The 12,852-nt window shown below is 41.1% G+C and overlaps 1 protein-coding gene across 1 annotated transcript in view; it reads right to left on the bottom strand.

The window, feature by feature from the left end:
• Positions 1-12,852, bottom strand: part of IQCK (IQ motif containing K) — a 151,755-nt gene that overhangs the window by 63,241 nt on the left and 75,662 nt on the right. The gene's annotated exons all lie outside the window — the stretch shown is intronic.

Genomic DNA, 12,852 nt, shown 5'->3' with positions numbered 1-12,852 from the left:
CTTGGTATAGCTGTCTCTGGGTTCCTCCAGGAATGGGTGGATTCTGTGTCTCCAGTTCTTGGCAAGTAGAGTCCTCAACACGTTTGGCAGATGAAAGAATGAATACATGAAGTTGCATGCAATGGAAGACATAAGGTCTCTATCTGAGTAGAATGGCAGAAGAGTTAGCACCAGCCGTCCTCGGGAGCATTCCGCTTCGAGTGTCCCAGGCCTAACGTCTGAATCCCCAGCCCAAACCAGGGCTTCTACATCATTGAGAAGATCAGGAGTTTTATTCTACCTGTTCAGTGGAACCTGTATAGGTGGTCTCAGCTTCCCTAAAAGCCTATAAAAATTTTCCACGTTAGAAAATGTTCAAAATCAGTTTCAAATACGTGGGTTTCACAATCACTTTAGGATGGCTTAACAAAAAGGGGATTGAGTCTTTTGCTTGGTAATGTGGCAATAAAAAGTGGACTGAAACTGGATTTGTGAGCCAACAAACAAGAAGATTCCAAAGAGAAGACAAACCTTTCCACATGGAAGCTCCCACTAGGGAAGCCCTGGGAGCTCTCATCAAATCACAAAGGGCACGGCCAACCCCTCTGAGGATAACTGGAAGTGACTGCACCATCAAGAGGGGGAACTGGTGATAATCTGATGCAATGCCCCATTTCTAGCATTCCTTTTGTACAAAACAATGTCTGACTTTTCCTGGCAAAGTCTCCTCCCCTGCCAACAGATATCAGCAACTGGAAGAGAAATTCCTAATGAAGAAAATCTATTTTGTCAATTCTCAGGTGAATTAGACATGCCCAGTATGCCTTCGGGCTTTCTGGTGGCTCAGTTGGTAAAGAATCCGCCTGCAGTGTGGGAGACCTGGGTTCAATCCCTGGGTTGGGAAGATCCCCTAGAGAAGGGAATGGCTACCTACTCCAGTATTGTGGCCTGAATAATTCCATGGACTGTATAGTCCACGGGTTTGCAAAGAGTCAGACACAACTGAGTAACTCACTGTCAGTATGCCTTCACTGGGCTTCCCTGAGGTTCAGTGGTAAAGAATCTGCCTGACAATGCAGGAAAATCCCATGGACAGAGTCATGCACAGTCCATGGAGTCACAAAGAGTCGGTCACGTCTTAGCAACTAAGCATAGAACATAACTTCAGCTGATGCTCCCCTTTAAAAAGACTGCTTGGGGGACTTCCCTGGTGGTCCAGTAGTTAAGGATCTGCCTTCTAATGCAAGGTACATGGGTTCGATCCCTGCTCCAGGAAGATTCCACTTGCCATGAGGAAGCTAAGCTTGTGTGCTAAACTGCTGAGCCAGTGTGTCTTAAAGCCTGTGCTCCACAACAAGAGAAGCCACTGCAATGAGAAGCTCGCATACCACGAGAGAGTAGCCCTCGCTCACTGCAGCTGAAGAAATCCCATGAGCAGCAACAAAGACCCAGAGCAGCCAGAAAAAAAATTTTAACTAAAATAAATAAAATAAAAAGTCTGCTTGGGGATCATAATTTCTCACTGTTGTATCCAACTCTATGTGACCCCATGGACTGCAGCACACAGGCTTCTCTGTCCTTCCCTATCTCAGGAAGTTTACTCAAACTCATGTCCATTGAATCAATGACGCCATCCAACCATCTCTTTCTCTGTAGCCCCCTTCTCTTTCAGCCCTCAATCTTTTCCAGGATCAGGGTCTTGATTTCAGCTTGTGATTCATTCAGCCAGCATCTCACATGATATACTCTGCATATAAGTTAAATAAGCAGGATGATAATATGCAGCCTGATGTACTCCTTGAGAACAGTTTGAACATTATTTGGCATTGCTTGTCTTTGGGATTGGAATGAAAACTGACCTTTTCCAGACCTGTGCCCACTGCTGAGTTTTCCAAATTTGCTGGCATATTTTGAGTGTAGCATTTTAACAGCATCATCTTTTAGGATTTGAAATAGCTCAGCTGAAATTCTATCACCTCCACTAGCTTTGTTCATAGTAATGCTTCCTAAGGCCTACTTGACTTCACATTCCAGGGTGTCTGGCTCTTGGTAAGTGACCACACCATTGTGGTTATTCGGGTCACTAAGACCTTTTGTGTATAGTTCTTCTGTGTTTTCTTGCCACTCTTAAGCTCTTCTGTTTCTGTTAGGTCCTTGCCATTTCTGTCATTTATTGTGCCCATCTTTGCATGAAATATTCCCTTGGTATCCCTAATTTTCTTGAAGAGATCTCTAGTCTTTTCCATTCTATTCTATTGTTTTCCTCTTTTTTTTTTTTTTTTTTTTTTTGCATTGTTCACTTAAGAAAGCTTTTTTATGTCTCCTTGCTATCCTCTGGAACTCTGCATTCAGTTGGGTGTATCTTTCTCTTTCTCCTTTGCCTTTTGCCTCTCTTCTTTTCTCAGCTATTTGGAGGAGCTGAGAAGCCCTCCTCAGACAACCACTTTTTCTTCTTGAATTTCTTTTTCTTGGGGATGGTTTTGGTCACCGCCTCCTATACAATGTTACCAGCCTCTGTCCATAGTCCTTCAGGCACTCTGTCTACCAGATCTAACTCCTTAAATCTATTCATCACTTCCACTGTATAATCATAAGAGATTTGATTTAGGTCATACCTGAATGGTCTAGTGATCTACTTTCTTCAATTTAAGCCTGAATTTTGTAATAAGGAGCTCATGATCTGAACCACAGTCAGCTCCAGGTCTTGGTTTTGCTGACTATGGCTAACAGGGAGAGATCAAAGCTCCACCCATCAGCAGAAAATTGAATTAAAGATTAACTAAGCATGGTCCTGCCCACCAGAGCAAGACCCAGTTTTCCCCACAGCCAGTCCTTCCCATCAGGAAGCTTGCATAAGCCTCTTATCCTCATCCATCAGAAAGCAGACAGAAGAAGCAAGGATCACAATCCCACAGACTCCAGAATGAAAACCACAATGACCAAAAGCTAACCAAAATGATCACATGGATCACAGCCTTGTGTAACTCAATGAAGCTATGAGCCATGCCTTGCAGGGCCACTGAAGACAGATGGGTCATAGAGGAGAGTTCTGACAAAATGTGGTCCACTGGAGAAGGAAATGGAAAACCACTCCAGTATTCCTGCCTTGAGAACCCTATCAGTAAGTTAGTTCAGTTGCTCAGTTGTGTCCGACTCTGCGACCCCATGAACTGCAGCAAGCCAGGCCTCCCTGTCCATCACTAACTCCCAGAGTTCACTCAAACTCACATCCATCAAGTCTGTGATGTCATCCAGCCATCTCATCCTCAGTCATCCCCTTCTCCTCCTGCCCCCAATCCCTCCCATCATCAGAGTCTTTTCTAATGAGTCAACTCTTCACACGAGGTGGCCGAAGTATTGGAGTTTCAGCTTTAGCATCATTCCTTCCAAAGAAATCCAGGGGTTGATCTCCTTCAGAATGGACTGGTTGGATCTCCTTGCAGTCCAAGGGACTCTCAAGAGTCTTCTCCAACACCACAGTTCAAAAGTATCAGTTCTTCAGTGCTCAGCTTTCTTTATGGTCCAACTCTCACATCCATACATGACCACTGGAAAAACCATAGCCTTGACTAGATGGACCTTTGTTGGCAAAGTAATATCTCTGCTTTTCAATATGCTATCTAGGTTAGTCATAACTTTCCTTCCAAGGAGTAAGCGTCTTTTAATTTCATGGCTGCAGTCACCATCTGCAGTGATTTTGGAGCCCCCCAAAATAAAGTCTGACACTGTTTCCACTGTTTCCCCATCTATTTCCCATGAAGTGATGGGACCAGACGCCAGGATCTTCGTTTTCTGAATGTTGAGCTTTAAGTCAACATTTTCACTCTCCTCTTTCACTTTCAAGAGACTTTTTAGCTCCTCTTCACTTTCTCCCATAAGGGTGGTGTCATCTGCATATCTGAGGTTATTATGTCTCCCGACAATCTTGATTCCAGCTTGTGCTTCCTCCAGCCCAGCGTTTCTCATGATGTACTCTGCATAGAAGTTAAATAAGCAGGGTGACAATATACAGCCTTGATGTACTCCTTTTCCTATTTGGAACCAGTCTGTTGTTCTATGTCCAGTTCCAACTGTTGCTTCCTGACCTGCATACAGATTGCTCAAGAGGCAGGTCAGGTGGTCTGGTATTCCCATCTCTTCCAGAATTTTCCACAGTTGATTGTGATCCACACAGTCAAAGGCTTTGGCATAGTCAATAAAGCAGAAATAGATGTTTTTCTGGAACTCTCTTGCTTTTTCCATGATCCAGCAGATGTTGGCAATTTGATCTCTGGTTCCTCTGTCTTTTCTAAAACCAGCATGAACATCTGGAAGTTCATGGTTCCCATATTCTAACCATTAATGTCGTATTTTGAAAGAAGAAAATGTCTGCTTCTACAGAAGTCCTTAATGTCAAGAGCTATCAGAAGCTATTTATAATGCTGATTATATCATCACAACTCTCAAGAATGGTTTACTACAAATAGTTCTTTATACCATGTGACATTTCTGTTCATGCGGTCAGTTTAAAAATATTTCATGAATGTCTGGATGGTTTTATGACAAGAAGTGAGGGTGTCAGATTTCTGGATTTTAAAACTTCCTGGCAATAATATTATTCAGACTTTAAAAAGGGAGGAGGTTCTGACACATGCTACAATATAGATGAAACTTGAGGACATTTTGCCAAGTGGAATAAGCCAAAAGGATAAATTCTATATGACTCCACTTTTACCTGAGGTTCTTAGAGCAGTCATAGAGACAGAAAGTAGAAAAGTGGTTGCCAGAGGCTGGGAGAGGGAAGAATAGGGACTTAATGGGTACAGAATTTCAGTTTAGAAGATGAATGGTAGTGATGATTGCAAAACAATGCAAGTGTACTTAATGCCACTGAACTGTACACAAAATTGGTTAAAATGGTAAATCTTATGTATACTATACTACACTCAGAAATTTTTTACTTCCTATGGTGGGAGACTATACTTTTCCTTCAGAGTGTTTAAGGAAGTAAAGGTTTTTGTTAATTTTAAGAAAAAATTAATATTAAATGTAGTAAAAACTAGACCCCCACCAGGTCAAAACCACTGGCCCTATACTCATAGACTCTAGACCAGCTGGAGTTGGAAAATTGATTATAGAGCTTCCTGAAATACCATCCTCACTGTCTACCAATCAGAAAGTTGTCTATGAGATGATTAGGTTCCCTGCGACTTTCACCTCTAACACTGTCTCTATAAATCTTTCCCAGGGAGATCGGGTCTTTTGAGCATTAGCTGCCCATTCCCCTTGTTTGGTAACCTGCAATAAATACTGTACTTTCCTTCACCACAACCCAGTGCCAGTAGATTGGTTTTACTGTGCATCTGGTGAGAACACCTGAGTTTGGATTAGTAACACTCCCCCTCTAAAATCAAGAACAAGACAAGGATGCCCACTCTCACCACTTTTATTCAACATAGTATTAGAAGCCCTAACCCAGGCAACTAGGCAAGAAAAAGAAATAAAAGACATTCAAATTGGAAAGAATGAAGTAAAACTGCTACAATATGAGGATGGCATAATTTTATATACAGAAAATCCTTAAGATGCTACAAAAAATATTAAAAAATAATAAATGAATACAGTAAAGTTACAGGGTACAAAATCATTATACAAAAATCTATTGCATTTCTACATGCAAACAATTAGGTAGCAGGAAGAGAAATTAAGAAAACAATCCCATTTAAGATAACAACAAAAAGGATAAAATATCTTGGAATAAATTTAACTAAAGAGGCAAAAGACTTGTACTCTAAAAACTATAAGATATTGCTAAAAGAAATTGAATAATACACAAATAAACGGACAGATATTTCATGCGTATGGATTGGAAGCATTAACATGATTAAAATGTCAATATTACTTATGCAGACAGATTCAATATGATCCTTATCAAAATTCCAAGGACATTTTTCACAGAAACAGAATTTAAAATTCTAAAATTTATATGGAATCACAAAAGACTTCAAATAGCCAAAGCAATCCTGAGAAAAATGAACAAAGCTGATTTCAAGCTATATTACAAAGTTATAGTAATCAAAACAGTATGGTGTCGGCAGAAAGACAGTTACATAGATCAATGGAACATAAATGAGTGCCCAGAAATAAAACCATACATATATGGATAACTAATTTACAACAAAGGAGCAGGTAGGGGTCCTAAGATGGTGGAGGAATAGGACGGAGAGACCACTTTCTCCCCCACAAATTCATCGAAAGAACATTTGAGCGCCAAGCAAATTCTACAGAACAACTTCTGAATGCTGGCAGAGGACATCAGGCACCCAGTAAAGCAGCCCATTGTCTTTGAAAGGAGGTAGGACAAAATATAAAAGATAAAAAGAGAGGCAAAAGAGGTAGGGACGTAGATTCGTCCCGGGAAGGGAGTCTTAAAAAAGAGAGAAGTTTCCAAACACCGAGAAACACTCTCTCTAGCGGGTCTGTGGTGAGCCTTGGAATCTCAGAGAGCAAAATAACCAGGAGGAAAAATAAATAATTAAACCCCACAGATTACGTGCCTAACAGCAACTCTCAGTGGTGCAACAGCCCAGACACTCACATCTCCCACTAGCAAGAAGGGGAGGGACATGGAGGAGCGGGCGGCATTGCTCCATGCCTCAATGCCCTGAGGGCAATCTGAGGGAACTAGCTTGAGATAGCAACCCAGACTGTGGAATAGCTATCCTGAGATCCCGCTAAAAGCCCTAACTACTGCCAGGCACGCTCACAGAACAAAGGACTGAGCAGAGCTAGCTGGCTGTGGACTGGCCCATCCCCCGCTGGAGACAGGCAGGCAAGGGCAGCCAGAGCCAGAAGGGGGCAATCACGGCCCCAGAGAGGCATCCTATACCAAACTGCAAGCAGACTTCTTCGCTAACCAAGATTTTTGGGATTCTGGACAGTCAACACCTGCCAGGAGGGTCACAGCCAGAGATCAGCTTCCCAGAAGAGAAACACGGTGCGCGCGTGTATACCCAAAAACCAAGCGGCTGGGACAGGGGAGGGGATAAGTCACAGCCTTCAAGTGGGGACGACTACACGTTCCAAGGAACTGGTCACCTGAGCTACTTGGACCTGCTGCTGCTGCTAAGTCACTTCAGTCGTGTCCGACTCTGTGCGACCCCATAGACGGCAGCCCACCAGGCTCCCCCATCCCTGGGATTCTCCAGGCAAGAACACTGGAGTGGGTTGCCATTTCCATCTCCAATGCATGAAAGTGAAAAGTGAAAGTGAAGTCGCTCAGTCGTGTCCAACCCTCAGCGACCTCAAGGACTGCAGCCTACCAGGCTCCTCCATCCATGGGATTTTCCAGGCAAGAGTACTGGAGTGGGGTGCCATTGCCTTCTCCACTTGGACCTGGGATGGGCACAAAACACAGGCCCAACCAAGTCTGCGCCTTTGTGGAGTACCTGAGAAACTGAACCTGAACCTGAACAGCTTAGACCTGAGAAGTGCATGCAAACCAAGGCACGCATCGGATAGTTCCCGGCAGAGCAACCTAGAGTCTGAGCAGTGTAGACTGGGAAAGCACCCATGCCGTGAGTGTGGGCAAACCCAGTGTGGCTGAATCACTGTGAACACACACCAGTGATATTTGTTTGCAGTGTTCCTCCCTCCCCATAGCACAACTGAACAAGCAAGCCTAAAAGAAAGTGACCACCATTGCACCCCTTGTGTCAGGGTGGAAATTAGACACTGAAGAGACCAGCAAACAGAAGAAGCTAAAATAAGCAGAGGGAACGGCTTTGGAAGTGACAGGTGCGATAGAGTAAAACCCTGTACTTAGCACTGACCACATAGGAAGGGGCCTATAGACCATGAGAAGTACAAGCTGGATCAAGGAACTATCTGAAAATGAACTGATCCCACACTGTAAGCAACAGCTCCAGAGAAAGTCTTAGATATACTTTTACTATTATTTTTTTAATTAAAAAAAAATCTTTTATTTTATTTGTTATGTTTAAGTCCCCATTACTCCTTTAATTTTCATTTTTATAACCTATTACCTTGCACGGAGAAGGCAATGGCACCCCACTCCAGTACTCTTGCCTGGAAAATCCCATGGACGGAGGAGCCTGGTGGGCTGCAGTCCATGGGGTTGCTAAGAGTACTTTGGCCACCTCATGTGAAGAGTTGACCCATTGGAAAAGACTCTGATGCTGGGAGGGATTGGGGGCAGGAGGAGAAGGGGACGACAGAGGATGAGATGGCTGGATGGCATCACTGACTCGATGAACATGAGTTTGAGTGAACTCTGGGAGATGGTGATGGACAGGGAGGCCTGGCGTGCTGCGATTCACAAGGTCGCAAAGAGTCAGACACAACTGAGTGACTGAACTGAACTGAACAAAACAGGAGAAAAGCTATTAAAAACCCCAACATATGGAGGCTGAACAACATGCTGCTGAATAACCAACAAATCACAGAAGAAATCAAAATATCCATAGAAATGAATGAAAATGAAAACACAACAACCCAAAACCTATGGGACCCTGTAAAAGCAGTACTAAGGGGCAGGTTCATAGCAATACAGGCTTACCTCAAGAAATAAGAAAAAATCAAATAAATAACCTAACTCTACACCTAAAGCAACTAGAAAAGGAAGAAATGGAGAACCCAGGGTTAGTAGTAGGAAAGAAATCTTAAAAATTAGGGCAGAAATAAATGCAAAAGAAACAAAAGAGGCCATAGCAAAAATAAACAAAACCAAAAGCTGGTTCTTTGAAAAGATAAATAAAATTGACAAACCATTAGCCAGACTCATCAAGAACAAAGGGAGAAAAATCAAATCAACAAAATTAGAAATGAAAATGGAGAGATCACAACAGACAACACAGAAATACAAAGGATCATAAGAGGCTATTATCAGCAACTATATGCAAATAAAATGGACATCTTGGAAGAAATGGACAAATTCTTAGAAAAGTACAACTTTCAAAAATTGAACCAGGAAGACATAGAAAATCTTAACAGACCCATCACAAGCATGGAAATTGAAACTGTAATTAGAAATCTTCCAACAAACAAAAGCCCAGGACCAGATGGCTTCACAGCTGAATTCTACCAAAAATTTAGAGAACTAACACCTATCCTACTCAAGCTCTTCCAGAAAATTGCAGAGGAAGGTAAACTTCCAAACTCATTCTATGAGGCCACCATCACCCTAATACCAAAACCAGACAAAGATGCCACAAAAAAAGAAAACTACTGGCCAATATCACTGATGAACATAGATGCAAAAATCCTTAACAAAATTCTAGCAAACAGAATCCAAAAACATATTAAAAAGATCATACATCATGACCAAGTGGGCTTTATCCCAGGGATGCAAGGATTCTTCAATATCCACAAATCAATCAATGTAATACACCACATTAACAAATTGAAAAATAAAAACCATATGGTTATCTCAATAGATGCAAAATTCAACATCCATTTATGATTTTAAGAAAACCCTCCAGAAAGCAGGAATAGAAGGAACATATCTCAACATAATAAAAGCTATATATGACAAACCCTTAGCAAACATTACCCTCAATGGTGAAAAATTGAAAGCATTTGCCCTAAAGTCAGGAAAAAGACAAGGGTGCCCACTCTCACCACAACTATTCAACATAGTTTGGGAAGTTTTGGCCACAGCAATCGGAGCACAAAAAGAAATAAAAGGAATCCAGATTGGAAAAGAAGAAGTAAAACTCTCACTGTTTGCAGATGACATGATCCTCTACATAGAAAACCCTAAAGACTCCACTAGAGAATTACTAGAGCTAATCAATGAATATAGTAAAGTTACAGGACATAAAATCAACACACAGAAATCCCTTGCATTCCTATACACTAACAATGAGAAAACAGAAAGAGAAATTAAGGAAACAATTCCATTCACCATTGCAACGAAAAGAATAAAATACTTAGGAATATATCTACCTAAAGAAACTAAAGACCTATATATAGAAAACTATAAAACACTGGTGAAAGAAATCAAAGAGGACACAAATAGATGGAGAAATATACCGTGTTCATGGATCAGAAGAATCAATATAGTGAAAATGAGTATATTACCCAAAGCAATCTATAGATTGAATGCAATCCCCTTCAAGCTACCAACGGTATTTTTCAGAGAACTAGAACAAATAATTTCACAATTTGTATGGAAATATGAAAAACCTTGAAGAGCCAAAGCAATCTTGAGAAAGAAGAGTGGAACTGGAGGAATCAACCTGCCTGACTTCAGGCTCTACTACAAAGCCACAGTCATCAAGACAGTATGGTACTGGCACAAAGACAGAAATATAGATCAATGGAACAAAATAGAAAGTCCAGAGATAAATCCACACACCTATGGACACCTTATCTTTGACAAAGGAGGCAAGAATATATAATGGAGAAAAGACAATCTCTTTAACAAGTGGTGCTGGGAAAACTGGTCAATCACTTGTAAAAGAATGAAACTTGAACACTTTCTGACACCATACACAAAAATAAACTCAAAATGGATTAAAGATCTAAATGTAAGACCAGAAACTATTAAACTCCTAGGGGAAAACATTGGCAAAACACTCCATGACATAAATCACAGCAGGATCCTCTATGACCCACCTCCCAGAATATTGGAAATAAAAGCAAAAATAAACAAATGGGACCTAATTAAAATTTAAAGCTTCTGCACAACAAAGGAAACTATACACAAGGTGAAAAGACAGCCTTCAGAATAGGAGAAAATAATAGCAAATGAAGCAATGGACAAAGAATTAATCTCAAAAATATACAAGCAACTCCTGCAGCTTCTTTCCAGAAAAATAAAAGACCCATTCAAAAAGTGGGCCAAAGAACTAAACAGACATTTCTCCAAAGAAGACATACAGATGGCTAACAAACACATGAAAAGATGCTCAATATCACTCATTATCAGAGAAATGCAAATCAAAACCACAATGAGGTTCCATTTCATGCCAGTCAGAATGGCTGCTATCCAAAAGTCTACAAGCAATAAATGCTGGAGAGGGTGTGGAGAAAAGGGAACCCTCTTACACTGTTGGTGAGAATGCAAACTAGTACAGCCACTATAAAAACAGTGTGGAGATTCCTTAAAAAACTGGAAATAGAACTGCCATATGACACAGCAATCCCACTGCTGGGCATACACACTGAGGAAACCAGAATCGAAAGAGACATGCGTACCCCAGTGTTCATCGCAGCACTGTTTATAATAGCCAGAACATGGAAGCAATCTAGATGTCCATCAGCAGATGAATGGATAAGAAAGCTGTGGTACATACACACAATGGAATAGTACTCAGCCATTAAAAAGAATACATTTGAATCAGTTCTGATGAGGTGGATGAAACTGGAGCCTATTATACAGAGTGAAGTAAGCCAGAAAGAAAAACACCAATACAGCATACTAACGCATATATATGAAATTTAGAAAGAAGGTAATGATAACCCTGTATGCGACACAGCAAAAGAGACATAGATGTATTGAACAGTCTTTTGGACTCTGTGGGAGAGGGCGAGGGTGGGATGATATGGGAGAATGGCATTGAAACATGTAAAATATCATATGTGAAACGAATCGCCAGTCCAGGTTTGATGCATGATACAGGGTGCTCGGGGCTGTTGCACTGGGATGACCCACAGGGATGGGATGGGGAGGGAGGTGGGACGGGGGTTCAGGATGGGGAACACATGTACACTCATGGTGGATTCAAGTCAATGTGTGGCAAAACCAATACAATATTATAAAGTAAAATAAATAAATTAATTTTTTAAAAGAAGGAGCAAAGAACATCCAGCGGAGAAAGGATAGTCTCTTCAATAAACGTTGTTGGGAAAACTGAGTGGCCGCATGCTAAAAAATGAAAGTAGTCCAATATTCACCACACACAAAAATCAACTCAAAATGAACTAAATACTTGAACGAATGCAAGGCTTGAAATGATAAAACTCCTAGGAAAAAATATATGAAGTATGATCTTAGACTTTGGTCTTAGCAATATATTTCTGGATATGTCTCCTCAGGCAAGGGAGATAAAAGAAAAAAAAAGTGGTACTACATCAAACTAAAAAGCTTTTGCACAGAGAAGGAAACAATCAACAAAACAAAAAGACAATCTACCGAATGAGACATGGTATTTGCAAATCATATATCTGATAAAGGGTTAATATCCAAAATATACAAAGAACTTACACAATTCAGCAACAGCAAAACTCTTTAAAAAGACACAAGAGATGAATAGATATTTTACAGAGAAGACATAAGTATGGTCAATAGGCTCATGAAAAGATGCTCAGCATCCTTATTGTAATGGGTATCATCAAAAAGTCAAGAAATAATGAGTGTTCATAAAGATGTGGAGAAAAGGAAAAGCTTGTGCACTGTTGGTGGGAATGTAAACTGGTGAAAACACTCTGGAACACATTATGATCCCTCAAAAACATAAAAATAGAACATCATATGATCCAGCTATTCCACTTCTGGGTAATTATCCAAAGAATATGAAAACACTAATTTGAATATATATATATTCCGGAGAAGGCAATGGCACCCCACTCCAGTACTCTTGCCTGGAAAATCCCATGGATGGAGGAGCCTGGAAGGCTGCAGTCCATGGGGTTGCTGAGGGTTGGACACAACTGAGCGACTTCACTTTCACTTTTCACTTTCATGCATTGGAGAAGGAAATGGCAACCCACTCCAGTGTTCTTGCCTGGAGAATCCCAGGGATGGGGGAGCCTGGTGGGCTGCCGTCTATGGGGTCGCACAGAGTTGGACATGACTGAAGTGACTTAGCAGCGGTAGCAGCATATATATATTCACACACCTCTATTTTCACCACAGCATTGTTCACAATA

The sequence above is a fragment of the Capra hircus genome, chromosome 25, assembly GCF_001704415.2.
Source record: "Capra hircus breed San Clemente chromosome 25, ASM170441v1, whole genome shotgun sequence".
NCBI lineage: Eukaryota > Metazoa > Chordata > Mammalia > Artiodactyla > Bovidae > Capra > Capra hircus.
This window is presented reverse-complemented; position numbering and strand designations above follow the sequence as displayed.